At 40.9% G+C, this 15,237-nt stretch overlaps 1 protein-coding gene across 8 annotated transcripts in view; it reads left to right on the top strand.

Moving 5' to 3' along the window:
- Window positions 1–842: 842 nt before the first annotated feature.
- The window catches only part of LYN (LYN proto-oncogene, Src family tyrosine kinase), a 49,755-nt gene continuing 35,360 nt past the window's right edge, over window positions 843–15,237 (top strand). For 2 of the 8 annotated variants that reach the window (XM_064386660.1, XM_064386688.1), the window contains exon 1: window positions 843–985. The gene's annotated coding sequence lies outside the window, so the exon portion shown is untranslated. Of the gene's footprint in view, window positions 986–1,108; window positions 1,157–1,209; window positions 1,370–12,009; window positions 12,318–15,237 lie in introns of those variants that run through there. The other 6 variants (XM_064386673.1, XM_064386699.1, XM_064386664.1 and 3 more) reach the window with 4 other exon arrangements.

The following is a 15,237-nucleotide window of genomic DNA, read 5'->3' on the forward strand; positions in this document are numbered from 1 at the left end:
TAATCAGGTTCTCCTCATAAACCCAGCGGGGTGTGAACCGCACTGAGCTAATTTCAGCTATTTGGGTGTCCTGTTAGAAGTCCTCACCAGCTCCCGAGTCCACTCCAACCCACAGTTCGGCTGTACTGGTGGACTTTGGGAAAGTGTACAGAGGTGCCTTTGAGTGTCTTGCATCTTTGTGACACTTTGTTTCTCAAACTTGATCCATTATCTAAACACTTTTATATGGAAAGCTTAAATGCTTTTCATTTGAAATTCTGCCTTAGAAATCCACATGACCTGAACTCGGCAATGTGGTCTGGCAGTACACACATGACACCTTGACTCTAGCAAAGCTTTCCACCTGCATCCTCTGGCTGTTATGTCCACGCATTCATATTTCCTGTTTTGCTGACCTGTGAGATTTTTATTTCACTTTTCACCAGGCTGGTAAATCATTCCTGAAAGAAAAGAATCATTGAAAGATAAGCTTAAAAGAAAGCGGCGTTCTTTGTTTCTCTCAACCAAGCCTCCAACGAACCTTAGAAGCTGCTTACAGTGGATTTTTGGGGCTCAAGATGGTTTTTTGGCTGTTGATGGAACAAGACAGCCTCTTCTCGTTTCTCAGACTAACAGGGTTTTATCTAGCTGTAACTTTTAGAGGCTCATGATGGCTCGCTCCCCTCTGAGGCAGCTCGGCGGGGCTGACCCCCGCCACCCCGGCACAGCCTCCGGCCGGAGGAGCTGCAGCCGCCGGGCCGGGCCGGGCCGGGCCGCCCCCGGCTCAGCCGCTCGCCCCGCTGTCCACCACATGCAAATGTTCGCCGGCAGCAGGAAGTACCCGGGCAGCGAGCCTCCCGCGGGCCGCGCCCCGCCCGCGCAGCGAGAGCAGCGCCGCGGCCCCGCCGCCCGGGACTCCGCTCCGCGCCCGGCGCGCTCCCTGCGCTCCGCCCGCTGCCGCTCCGCGCCCCGCGCACCCGGCAGGGCGAGTGCCTTCCCCGGCAGGGTAAGTGCCTTCCCCGGCAGCGGCGGGGCCGCGGCCCCGGCTCGCCCCGCTCCTCCGCGGGGCTGCCCGGCCGCGCTGCCTCCGCGCCCCCGCCCCGCCCCGGCGCGGTGCCGGCGGCTCTCCCTCGCTTGTGCCCCCGCGAGGAGGTGCCGCCGCCGCCCGACCTGCCCGGTAGGACTGGATGGGGTCTTAAGGGAAATAGCCGCGTTTGGGATGGGATGATCGTTCTCAAAAGCGTGATTTTTCTCGTACCCCTTTGCCTGGCTTCTGCTGTGATCGGAGGGCTCGGGTGCCTTCTGGCTGTTTCGTGCCGGGGAGCGCGTGAAATTAGCTGGTTTAAGTCCGCAGTCGGCGTTTCGAGCCAAAACGATAGCCTTGACTGAGGTGAGGTGATGTGATCCCTGGGTATCCCTTCTTACACTGCTTTTTTCTAGGAGCGAATTTTCTGGTGCGTTCTGCACGTTAAAGCTTCTTCCTCTTTAAGCGTATGTTCAAATTTGCTTGGAATTAAAAGAAAGAAGAGAAAATTATCTTGGTGATGTTTGGCGCACGGTGTTTCTTGTAGACTGCTGTTATAGATGCTGTATTCCCGAGGAACGGTCTTGAAGGGTTTTCTCCTTAAAATTTTAGTTTAGAAGATGATGCTGTACCTTCAGTAAAGCAGTTAAGAGTTTCTGTTGAAATTGCATCTTTCAAGTGTTTGCAGTGAATGGGTCGGCACAAACTCATCTTGCTGCCTTGCTCCCCTCTGTTGGCACTGAAGACCAAAGGAATTAACACTTAAAGCTTGTTTAGCAAGGTTATATTCCTGTGGATATACATTGGGAGCACAAAGCTGGTTTCATCTGGAACCCCTGGTCAATATCCCACCTGAAACCCCTGGTCAATACCTCATCTCCTGCCTTTCATTCCCACCTTTGAGAAAAGATAAACACTCTGACCAATCTTAATGTATTGCAGGACCTCGTAGTACAAATTGAAAATTAAAATTTTTAAGCTTGATCCCATCAAGTACCTGTATGACTTTTGCAATTTAGCAATAGTAATGTTAATTGAAAGTATCTGTGAAATACAAGTGCCACGTAGATAAGTCTGCACTCAACACAGTATCACTATAGAGTTAAAACAAAAAGCAGAAGATATGTGTTGAGAAATTGCAAAGCTATGTTGGGAAAACATAGCTCAGTTTTACCAAAAGGAGAGTCAAATTGTGTTTGTGTGGATTGTTTCCAACCCAACACTGAGGACAGAATAGCCGTTATCTTTTTAATACGTACTATCGACAGCACTGAAAGTATGGATGAGGAAAAAAATCAAGTAGTTTTCTTTGAAAAAGTAGCAACAGGCTAGAAATCAGTTAGACACTGTTAATAGGATGTTATGAGACCTTGGAGAAGGATTGAAATTAATGAACTAAGATCAAAAGATGTCTCGTTTTATGGATCTCTTCGGAGATTTTAAAGATTTTCTTTCTCTGTTTCAACTTTGTGAGCTACAGACTACTTAGGAAAGAATTCTTTGTTTAATAACATAGAAATCTCTTAATTGTGTGCTGTTGACATAGATTTTTTTAAACCATGATGACATAGAATGATCATCTTTGTACAGTAGCTGGCTGACTTCAAGTTATTCTGCTTTTCTCTAATTTTTAGTAAATGAGAGGTTTTCCCTACAGAAATATGCAGAAGACATGGTAAGGTTTAGGCCTTCCTTTTTAAGCCCCTTGACCAGTTGAGTTGTGCAATGACTCTTTCTGACAAAGCAATCAATTGTGAAACTTTACAACACAAAGTTAAACCCTGTTGCCTTTAAGTTGTTTAATACTATGGGGTTTAATGTTACCCTTTTCAAGAGAATTTCCATACATGTGAAACTATTCCTTGCAGGTATTTATGAATAGATAAGTATTTATGAATGTATAAGTAACTATTTCACAGTATTTCCCTCCCCAGTTTATCTGTGTATTGAAGTAACCTCTCTTCCTATGGCCTTTTTGACTCCTAAGCTAAATGGCATCACAGAATAGCGAGTGTTGAGGGGAACAATTCCTGTGACAGGCAATGAAAACAAGTCCAAGGTCACCTGACTCAGCTTAGTTCTGCTCTTCAGTGGGATAAAAACTGTCTCACCAAGTGAGAGATGCTACACCTGACCCTTCTTGTGGGGCACATCAGGGAGCAACACTGACTTCTCTGTAGTTATTTGGGAAAGTTTAAGTGCTGCCTGTATTTAATCTCAGATGTTTTTCCATTGCTGTCACAAAAAGGAGATGTTTGCCTACCTCTACTCTGCATGTTATTTTGAATCTTAATAGGAATCTTTGAGATTTTGGGATGAACACATGTTGGTCAGGAGACAATTTTTGTTTTTGTCAAAGGTCTAGGTGATCTGGGAAGGGGATGAGATCTTTCCTTCTTTCCATGTGTGCACATCCTGAGTAACTGAGTGACATTTTTTTCTTCTGTCCAGGGAGTTGCAAAGCCATTTTTACTCTTAGGGTTCAGAGAGCCCTTTTCAAACTGAGTGAGCACCAAAGACAAGTACGTGGGGACTAACTAACTAACTTAGCTAATCAATTAATGGGGAGGGCGTTAGGTATAACCTAGGATTCCTAGCAATCTGCTGTGGTAGCATGGCTGTACACAGAGGTGATGCCTGCTACCGCAGAGATCTCAGAAGGATATGAGCCTTATTAATGCAAGGGATGGGAGGAGAATCCGTGGGCCGGGGATCCTGAGGGTTGTGTGAGCTTTATATGCTGGGAATGATACTTCCTTTTGAAGCTATGTAGCCAAGTGTGTAAGTAATTACACCAAACCATGTGACTCTGTTAAGCAGCATTTGTTATAATATTGCCTCTGTAGGATTTCCATCTCTAAGCAAAAAGGCATCATTCTATACAAAAAAACAGTTGCCCAGCTGAGAATTAGGATTTTTGTCCTGTTGCTCATATTCCTACTTCATATTTCTCCCATTTATTTGTCTCCCCTCTTTAATGACAGAAATTCTAGAGATGGTGTAATAAAAAAGGCTTCCAGACTTGCTAAGCCATGCCACAGGAAACTGCAGATAAAAATGTAAAATTGCATTTGTATGAAAACAGTCTTTAATGACGCATGCAGGGTGAAGGAGTCCACCACCCTGTAAACAGTAATGGTGCCTTCTCCAAGAAATCAGCCTGTACTAATAAAAGACAAATGCAATGTAACTGTCCTCAGTGTGACTGTTCCTAGTTTAAACTTCATTGTCCTTCAGGGAAGGATGGAAAGGTCTGTGCTTTCATATTTATTTTTGCCTGATTCAGATACATTTCCTGTTGACATTGTCATTAAATGCTGTAATTTCCGAGACTGAATTATTCACGTTTGAGTTCAGCATCTTTCCTGAAAAATGTGGGTTCGTGGAACAAAACGTGAAGGCAGAACTCATCATGTGCTGGAAGCATTTCCTCCAAATATTTATGGGATACTTGTATTTGTTCTGTGCCCTAAAGAACTACTCGCAGAGGTAAATAGATTAGTTGCTTTTGTCAGGCAAATGTCAGAAGAAAAATGGTATTTTGACAGTAACACTTTGCTGGGGAAAAAAGAAAGGAGGACACTAGGGAAAAGTGGAGGGAATAATGGGTAGATCTCATTTCTCTGGTAGGTTAAAAGGTTGGACTAGTTCTGTCCAGGCCCACCTTTGGTCTCCCTTAGGTCAGCATTACCTATTTTTTTCAAACTGCTGGCATCTTAAGTATCTACAATTGGTTCCTGTGTTTGCGCAGCACACTTGTCTTACCTCTTCAGTTCAAAGGACTCCAATGATAAACAGTCTGAACAAAGTGTCCTTCTTCCTCTATGGTCCCTGCTGCATGTGGCAGAAGACTTCTTCTTCCTGTGGTTGACATACTGTAGAATTTCTTACTTTAATTTGCAAAGTCCAGCTGTGATGGGAAATAGTGCAATCTTAAACTGCAACATGTGATAGTTCACCAAAGGTGTTGAAGTATGTGATGCAGCCACTCTTCTGCAATGGCACTTTTTGCAGTTTTCTCTATTTTAGAGGGTTTCTCTAAGTATGGAAATGATAAAATTTTGAATGGAAAGGACTCCCTCTGGGATATGCTTTTAACTTCTTGTTTGTTGGTTTAAAAAAAGCAGTTTCAGGAAGTTCGTCAAAAAAAGCATAATCTGTTAAGTGGGCTTTCTGATGTGGTATCTACAATCTATTGCATTTTTTTATGTTTCCTTCGTTATTTTGTACAGATAGGTGTATACAAACCTGTTTAATTTTTTTTAATGAAATCTTACTTGGCTTTTGCCTGAGGTTTAAACTGAAGCAATATGGTATCACAGGAATTAGTACAGAAGCAGATTTGGCTGCTAAGATTTTCTCTTTCCATGTATATGTACTAGGGGCTTAGAACAAAATTAATACCAAAATTTAAAGACCATGGTTTGAGTGAATTGCTATATAGTGGTAAAACATTTATAAATCAGTAGGTCTGACCTATGGCTAAGTTCTACTGTATTCAGACAAAAAGAATATTTCATGGTAGTATCAACTGAGTAGGGAAAGATCTGAACAGTAGCACATCTATTGCATATATTGAAATTGCCTGCTCAAGTGTCCCTTGCCAGAATAATGAAGTTTATATTCATTAAATCCAGTGGACAGAAAATTGTTTTCTCCAGGGCAGCCCCAGCTTTATTGTGTGTTTTGATGGATCTTTAAAACCCTTCAGTGAGTACTAAATGCCCTGGGGAGCTGTGATTCAGGTGTGAGTGGACAAGGACTGGAGAACAGGGTTAAGTGATCACCAGAGCTGGTGTCAGTGGCACTGAGGAAGTGAAAGTTTTTGGTAAACAAACAGGAAGGGGATGGGCAGGAGAAAGAGGAAATCCTCTATTGGATGTTCTGTGTTCGACTTGTTCAAAATACATTGCAAGAGTCATTTGAATGTGCCATTGTGATGTAGCAGAATGTGCAAATGGGATTCAAAGTACATTTTTGTAACTTCGGACTTACCATTGCAAAAGATATGCTGAACTGTGCAAAGGCTGGGGGGAAGCATTGCAGCCCGTGAGGGGTGTTGGAAAACCTGCCTTTTAAGCAACTCTTCTGCTGGATTGCTGGTGTGGCAATTTGTCCTCCTTTCTCTGTCCAGCTATACTTGCACTGGCTTCAAGACAGATTGCAGCAGCTGTCATGGCACCAGTGGAGAACCACCAAGTCATCCTGAGGTTAATTCTAAGTCCATTTCTCTTGGGATGTAGGTGGCCTGATTGATGGCAGGCAGTAGACAGCAGTGCTCCCACTATGCCTGACCAGGAGAGCTTGCCTCTTCTCAAAATCTCCTGCTAAATTTCCTTGGGAGCAGTTCCCCTCCCTCTGCCATAATGCGTACCAGTGTTTCCAAAAAAGTCCTTGACCCACACTGCTTCAAATGTCTTCATTAGTAATGATGTGCTGTTTGTTTGAGGCTTTTGCTCCCCAATTTCCTGGAAATTGTTTCATTTGAATGAACATGTTTCAGTCTTTACCCTGATATAGGAGTACTCCCTACCATGATTTCCTTTTTTTCTTCTCCCATCATTCTTTTTTTTTGCCAACATCAATCTGCTGTTTCGTTGTCTCCAGTCTTCAGGACTGTCAGTGTTATAAACTGTTTATTTCATCTCTTGATTTAGATGTCTGCAGCAAATTTTCTTTTCCCTTTCTGGACGAGTAAGCCTTATCACCTTTGATAATCCAATTGTCATTTGTAAACTACTTGCCAGGGAATACTCATCCAGAAATACATACCCCCAGCCTGTTGAAGAGATATGAAGTCCAGTGGAGTACCAACCTGGCAGGACTGACATGGTCTTCAAAGTATTTTAAGGTTGTGCCTTGTTTAAGGGCAACTTCGTATTTCTGTAGATTTCTGTAGGCGGTCAGCAAGGACTCTTCTGTGTAGAGTACATTTTATGTGTATTTTATTGATCTTTAGAGATGGCTAACTGCTGTTTGACTCATCTGATTTAAAGCTGTGACCTCAAACTGACTTAAAATAGGTTTCTGTTTTGAAAATGGTCGGTGTGGATTGTTCCCTGCCACTTTGTCTGCCCTTCTTGTGATGCTGCTTTAACTTGCTCTGGTTAAGTTTCTTTTCTGTTGCATGCAGGTTTTTGTGTGCTGTGTAATGGCATATATAAAATGTTTTAGAGCCAGCATTGACCCTCCTTGTAAACACTTCTGGTTCAGGGAGGTAGAGCATAGTTTTATCAGCATGCGTGCTGGCCTGTGGAGAAGAAATCAAGTCTTGGTATTGTGGAGATGTAGTGCTGAGACAAGAGCTCTTTCTCCAGGATTGATGTTCTGTGCTCATTGGTGTTGGTGTGCCCCATACACTGACCCCACAGAAAGTGAAACTTAAGAAATTTAGCTTTGAGAAGGCAGTGCAAGTTTAGAAGAACCTAGTTCAATGGAGCTGGCAGCATCAGAAAAGAGTTTTGGTGGAGTGAGCAAGTGGGAGAAGAGTGCTTCAGGTAAAATACTTCTGCTCTTAATAGAGCATTTAAGCAAGGCTACAAGTGTCAAAAATGCATCTGAGTAGCTTATTCAAATAATATGTATTGGACTAAGTGTGGATGAGGGAAAGGTCCTTTTCCCTACTCCTGCAATAAAAGTAGGTGGCTTGTATGGAATGACACAGGGAAGTAATTTCTCTTTGGAGCACAGAATACATAAGTTTGTTACATGTTCTGTATCTTGTCATACTGATTGAGAGTTTATGCTTTCCTAGGGACTATAATTGTCTCTAGTCAATTAGTTATTGTCCTTTGAATTCTTATTTGATTGTTTTTTCTCTTTTTGTCTTTTTGCTTCTGCAGCCTTCCTGCTTAATTTTGTTTCTCAGTATCAACCCCAGTTCTGATTTCTTAAGGTTTTTGGCCTCCCTCCTACACCTTTTTTCATATGGTTTGTGTTGTCCTGAGGTCTTCCCATACATGGCCAAACAATGAAGAAGTCTCACCATTGTTAAAGCATCTTCTTTGCATGACACTTAATACTTTGGAATGAAAATGAAAGCTGTGGACTCATTACTGTTCTCCTGAAACAAACTTGGATACCCATTGTGGACACTGATTTGGTTTTAGTTCTTGCTTTGAAAGTTAGCTGCATGGGCTGGGAATGCTGAAGTCACATTTAAACTCTGGGGCTTGTGCACAATCTAAGGCAGTTTTTCAAAGGATGGCATAATCACATGTCCTGCCTGTGAGCTGTATACTCTTGAGTTATGTGGAGTTACAAAGGGTATAAACTTTAATGAGCAGCCAGTATGGCTGCAATAATAGTGCTGTGAAATTCTTGCAGTCTGCCGTATGAATGTGAAAATAATCATTGTCATGGTCCTCCAGTTGACCATCAGTATAAATCTGCCAGAGTTATTGTGAGTGCTGGCCTATTTTTTGAGGTCTGTGTGCTGTCCTTTGTGCAGAAGTCCTGGTGTGAGTCTCCTGAAGTCTGTCAAGCTCCTGCAGTCTGTGTGCTGTCACTTGCAGGATCAGAGCCTGGTTCAGTGAAACTTGCTATGGTTGTAACTGCTGGGTCTTCATCTGCTATCAACTGACCATTAAGCAGGACTAGAAACAACAGAAAATACTAAGTGCTGCACAGTCCAGTGGTGGTATATTGTGAATACCAAAATGTTAGTTGTTTTTAGAGTGAGAAAACAAGAAATTTCAAGGCAAAGTTAAAATAGTAGCAGGGGTCAAATTATTAATCAGTTTTGAAAATAAAATAAATTAGCATATTGAGCAAATTCAACATGCTTCTTTAAATCAGTCTCCAAGTCAGATCTTCTGTTTAGTATAGAATAATTTCTCTCAAATAGAAAAGAACTTTAACCAAGTTAATATCTTGCATAGCTGCTGCCCTGGTAATGTGGGAAACTGTTCATTCTTGCCCTTGAGAAAGATCATCTGCAAAGACACACCTGTGTATAAAATTGAAGCACTCCAGTTCTTCCTTAGAACTTTTGAAACAGGAACAGCCAAGTGAACTGTCACACCAGGTATTTACAATCTTTCCTTCAAAGACAGCTTTCCAAATTGTCTTTCTGACTCCTTTATGAAAATAGAAAGCAAATAAAATATTCTAATTTTGGTTAACTTTAGAGAAACTTCTTATTCGTGCTCATGTGTGTATTAAATGTGAAAAATATGCTTAGAAACTTGGGTGTGAATTCTTATTGATGTTCATTCAGTGACATATTTTCTTCTGTGAGGTATTTCCTTTTACACTCTTACTGCCACCCCAGCTTGAGCATGTAGTTTCACAAGACTTCAGTTAGAGAGTGCTTCCCTCTTTACTTGACAAGCTTTCAGACCCAAATTGGTGAAATCTTGCAGCCCCTCAGGATATGTTTGGTAGACTTAAGAGAAATTGTATCTATTAAATAATCTTAAGAGACTTGTGTCTATTAAAAAAACTCTTCTGATTTCAAGGACTTGATCTAAAAACCTCCCCAAATTGCCAGTCATAGCTCTTTTAATAGAGCTCATTTGATTCTATTTATCATGTTTGCAGCAAACTGTTAGTTCAGATGATACCCTTTGGTGCTACACCACCAATTGTGATAAATTACAACAGTTACTTAACAGTTTACTAGCTGGACGAAAAACCAACTGATGCATTCCTGGTTTAGATTCATGCCCTTGAAGGAATATAATAACACAGAGTTTAAAGTTAAGTAAAATAATTGAGATATAAACAGGCTTCTGCGAAGTGCCAGAACCTGGAGGATGTTTGTATACCCTTGGAGTTAAGGGAGATTCTGCTACTTAACATCAGTGAGAACAAAACAAGGTGGTTCCTCCTGTGGATACTGTAACAGTTGGCGCTGAATGCTGGTCTAGTATCCCTGCAAAGATTAAACAGCAAAAAATTTCATTTCTGCCATGTAATTTAGTGGCAGCACATTTGACGCGGTTTTGTTTTTTTGTTTTTCTTTTTTTTGAGAGCTCTTGCAGTTTCCTCTTGCAACTTGAGCAAACTTGTCCAATGTTTGCAAACTTTCAGGAGGAACTGTACTTTGAGTGTTAGCTCATGTCAGCATAAATGATTTAACCCCAAATCTTTATATGAGCATAAAATTAATTCTTGAATCCATATTACATATCCCAGTAAAATGTCCTCTGTTTCAGGAGAGTTCTGTGTTTATCTAGTGCTGTACAGCTAATGAAACACAATACAGTCTGCAGGAAGAGTAACTTTTTTTTTACAATTTAAATGTGTGCTGGTGTTTGAAGATAGCGAAAAAAATCTGTTTCTCTTTTGTGAAATTCAGTGCTCAAGACATAATATGATGCTATTTTACAAGACTGCTATGTTTTAGTTGCAAGCTTAGTCATGAGTACATATCAGCATTCAAACATGGAGGTGACAGCAGATAAAAAGCCTTCTGATCAATGAAGCAGAATTGTAAATTCAGCATGGGGCAAAGTAATATTAGTTACACAGTAGGAAGGCTGTTACAGTTAGGATCCATTGACACAGAAGTCATTCTGCCCTGATTTAGCCATAACTGTCATAATGCACATTGAAAGAGGATTGTAGAATGCATGAAACCAGGTAAGGTTTATAAAAATTTATTTATACCCTGTGGATATAGAATTTGAAAGAAAAAAAGCTAATATGCACTTATGTTCTGTTCCCCATTTCTCTTTTATTAAACACACTGAAAACAGAAGATAAACCCAAAGTATACTTTCTATGAGACCACCCTCAAAACCTTCATCAGGTCTTGCTGGCTGTGAATTTGCTGTCCTCCAGCATGTTTATTGATGTGATGGGGGACTTGGACAGACTGGATTGATGGCTTGAGGTCAGTTGCATGAGGTTCAACAAGACCAAACAGTGGGTGCTGCCTTGGGTTTCAACAACCCCACACAGCACTACAGGCTGGGGGCAGAGTGGCTGGAAAGTGGCTTGGCAGAAAAGGACCTCAGAGTGCTGGTCAGCAGCCAGCTGAACATGAGCCAGCCAGGTGGCCAAGAAGGACAGTGGCATCCTGGGCTGTAGCAGCAGGAGCAGGGCAGGGATTGACCCCTGTACTCAGTGCTGGTGAGGCCACACCTCAAATCCTGCGTTCAGTTTTAGGACCATCTTTACAAGAAGGAGATTGAGGTTCTGGAATGAGTCCAGAGAAGGGCAGTGGAGCTGGTGAAGGGTCTGGAGCACAAAGTCCTATGAGGAGTGGCTGAGGGAGCTGTGGCTGTTTAGCCTGGAGAAAAGGTCTCAGAGGAGACCTTATCACTCTCTGCAATGCCCTGAAAGGTGGTTGTGTGCAGGCAGGCTTTGATCTCTTCTTCCAAACAGCAAGCGACAGGACATGAGGAAATTGCTTCAAGTTGTGCCAGGGGAAATTTAGATTGGATATTAGGAAAAATCTCTTAACTGACAGTGTGGCCAGGCTGCCCAGGGCAGTGATAGGATCCCCATCCCTTGAAAGCATTCAAAATGTCTCTCTAAATGTGGCAGTTGAAGACATAAGTTTGGATGTGATGATCTTAGAAGTCTTTTCCTGCCTTAACAAGTCTATAATTTTATGTTGTGGTGATTTCATGATGTTCATGATCTTTGCATTCTGTTTACAATGCAACAATGGGTTTGAATTACAGGCACACTTCAAAGCAAGAGATCACATCTGCAAAATGATCTTTATTGCCAACAACATATTAACTACTTGAAGGCCACCTTCATAAATAGCTATCCTCTCCCCTTAGTCATAGTAGCTATTAATAATTTGAGTGTTAGCTCACGTCACTGCTTCAACAAGAGTCTCATCAATCCATTTGTCCAAGCATGTGGAGGTTGAGCATTAAGCTGCCTTGAAGGTGACAAAGGTTTCAAGTATCAGCTGCCACCTGCAAATATACCTTCCTTTGCACCTTCTGGAGAGGTCAGAGTAACAAATTCCAGCTGAGGAGCTAATTAGAGTGCAGCCTGGTGATGATTCCCCAAACTCATTGTAAGTTAGCAAGTTGCTCACTTCGTTCCTTGCTGTCTTCTGAGGCTCAGTGAAAACAGGGAGAAGCTCTCATTTCTCTTCCATGTGTCACATTGTAAATGCAGGCATGGGGCACTGCACAGTAATATGCAGATGATTTGTCTGGCTGTGCCTTTGCTTTCCAATGCATCAAACTGTGTCTCGAAATCAACGCCTGAGTAAAGCCACTGTGGGCATGAACCAGGCCTTTTGGACTCACAGAGAAGCTGTGGTTGCACATCTATCAACTGCACCTTGTTTTGGGAGGCAAAGTGTTTGTCTGTGAAAGAGAAGGGCAGGATAAATAGCTGGGTAAGTACTGTTGGGAGTGAAGAAGGATAGTTCCCAGATGTGTGTTCTCCAAAGAAACTGTGTGAAACTTGTCCTATCCTTCCATCATGTCACTTGTAAGGAGGATGAAGACCTTTGGGCTACTCCTGGACCTCACTCCAACACCTTTTTTTTATGGGTAGTTTCTCATTTTCCTATACCACAATTATTGCTCTGATCACTGAAAAGGAGTGGAGAAGGATCCTTATCCTAGTGGCAGGTGTAGACATACATAGTAACATACATACATAAAGTGCAGAGCAAAGACAGACTACTGAAAATTCAGCACACTGCCATTGTTGGCCAAAATCATCAATTTAAAGCTGAAAAAAACAGTATGTGAGTCATAGATACACTCAACTTGGAAAGTAGATGTTGACCTTGGGGTTTGCTAGCTGGATTGGGACACTTCCTAATAGTTAGGAAGAATGTTGATCCTTTTCAGTGTAGTGGTTTGGCAAGTTTTCATTTGGAAATGGAGATTTGGTTATAGGAAGCTGCTGTTTGTCATTACTTTGAGTTTTTACCAGTCAAGAAAATGACATTTTTACTTATAGCTTGCATTACACTTTAAAGTCTTTAAAGTATTTTGGGAAACTTTGCTTTAAGTTGGTTAACATGTTGGCACAGCTTTTCTGTTCCATGTCATATGATCCTTTTGAAGAATTTGATAGAAGTATTTATTCTGTTATGTCAAATTAAGATGTTATTTGACCTTTTCCCCTATCTTCAAAAGATATAGTACAGTGGAAAAAAGTTGAGGAAATGGAAGATGTGGTTGCCTGAGGGCTGGCAAAGTGAATTAATTCATTGTTGATATTGATTCAAAATTCTGGAGGATGCAGTTGAGGCAAATGATTGTAATAAAATGAAGCAAGTATTATAAGGTCAGAAAACAGATGTTATTTTAATGTTTAAAATGGTTTAAAATTAGTGCCAAAAATACTGACTAAATGAATCTGGAATATTTTCATAATATATAAAGTCTATTATGCAATGTTAGCAAAATTACAATCTTCTGTGGATTAACTTTCTTGTGTTTTGGTTGGGTTTTTTTTTTCTTCAAGTCAATAAACTAGGATCAGTAGTTTGTGCAAATTCCACTTCAGTATGATGTTTTGTTTCAGGATTTTATTTTTCATCCTTCTGAAAGCATTATAACATCTTTATACTACGACAGTGACATTATTTTCAGTGTTTCTTGCTGATTTTTATTTACTTTAATGTGTTTTGTTTGGTTTTTTCAATGACTGCCAAAATTCCTGCTTGAAAGCAAGATTTTAACTAATCTAGACAAAACCGTAGTGAATTTTCAGAAAAATGGAAGATGTTTTTTCCTGGCCAAAGCTTCCCACCCCTGTTAGAGCTACTTTTCATGTCATCAGCTATGATGATATTTATTTTATGTGTCATTTATGAGCTCCAGCAAAGAGTGTGTATTTTAGCCGAGCACTGAATAAAGTTACTCTCTCCCTGGACACTTAAAGGGAAGACAGGCAAAGGCTGGAAAGTGCCATTTGAATATAGAAAAGTGTTTACTTTGATAGAATTAGTTTTACCAAAGCACTCCTTCCTATCGGAAGTTTGAGGTGTGATAACTTAAGTCACTTATTTGCCATTTAGCATAGCAATATGTTAGTTCATATTGGTTAATGAATCACTAAAAAGCCTCATCTAGTAAGAAAAAAAAAATTAAATGGGGAGTATAGGGAAAAAAGATTGATGATGATATATTATATTATATTATATTATATTATATTATATTATATTATATTATATTATATTATATTATATTATATTATATTATATTATATTATATTATATTATATTATATTATATTATATTATATTATATTATATTATATTATATTATATTATATTATATTATATTATATTGCTGCTCAGAACAGGTCTGCCTTTTCCAGAAGCACATCAATACAGCATCGGTATGGCAACTTCAGATATTTTATCTCACCTAAAGTTTTCATTCTTATGTCATCTGTTGGGGGATTTTTGCTGTATGACTCCTCTGTCTTATGAAGACTGAGAAGTCTGAAGGCTGAGAGAGTTGGGGTTGTCCAGCCTGGAGAAGAGAAGGCTACAAGGAGCAGCTTTCCAGTACCTACAGGGCACCTACAAGAGAGCTGGAGAGGGACTTTTTATATGGGCATGGAGTGTCTGGACATGGGGGAATGGCTTTAAACTGACAGAGAGCAAGTTTACATTAGATATTTGGAAGGAATTCTGTACTGTGAGGGCAGTGAGGCCCTAGCACAGGTATCCCAGAGAAGCTGTGGCTGCCCCATCCCTGGAAAAGTTTAAGGCCAGGTTGGATTGGGCTCTGAGTAACTTGGTCTAGTGGAGGGTGTCCTTGCCCACAGCAGGGGTCTTGGAACTTGCAGGTCTCTTCCAACCCAAACCATTTAATTGATTCTAATCCACAGTCCACTTCCAATATAGTTGTATGGCAGAACACCTTTTGGCCCTGTTGTAACTTGAATTTCCATTTTAAGGAAATGGACTTGAGGTATAAATATTGGAGAGTCCTTACCCTTCATTTCAATATGAAGGCAAATGTGGGAAAGAAAAACAGGACACCAAACAATAGAGGAATGTGTGGTGAGAATTTTATTGAGGACAGTACTTAGCTTGGTAGAGGGTTCAGGGAAGGTGTCTGCCAACCCAGACTGGTTTAGTTGGACTGAGATATTTGTGCATGTATGTTGGGAATCAGGGCTCGGAAAAGGAGAGACAGAAATACTCGTATAGGGCTCAAAACTGAAAATTGCAGAGGAAGTAGAAATATGATAGATGTATGAGTGCAGTAGGAATGCAGGTGTTTGGGACCATGAAGGGTGGTACTTTCTGTAACTGATGTAGGAAAGCATAAAAACAATAAGCTA

Source organism: Passer domesticus, chromosome 1 (assembly GCF_036417665.1).
Source record: "Passer domesticus isolate bPasDom1 chromosome 1, bPasDom1.hap1, whole genome shotgun sequence".
Taxonomy (NCBI): Eukaryota; Metazoa; Chordata; class Aves; order Passeriformes; family Passeridae; genus Passer; species Passer domesticus.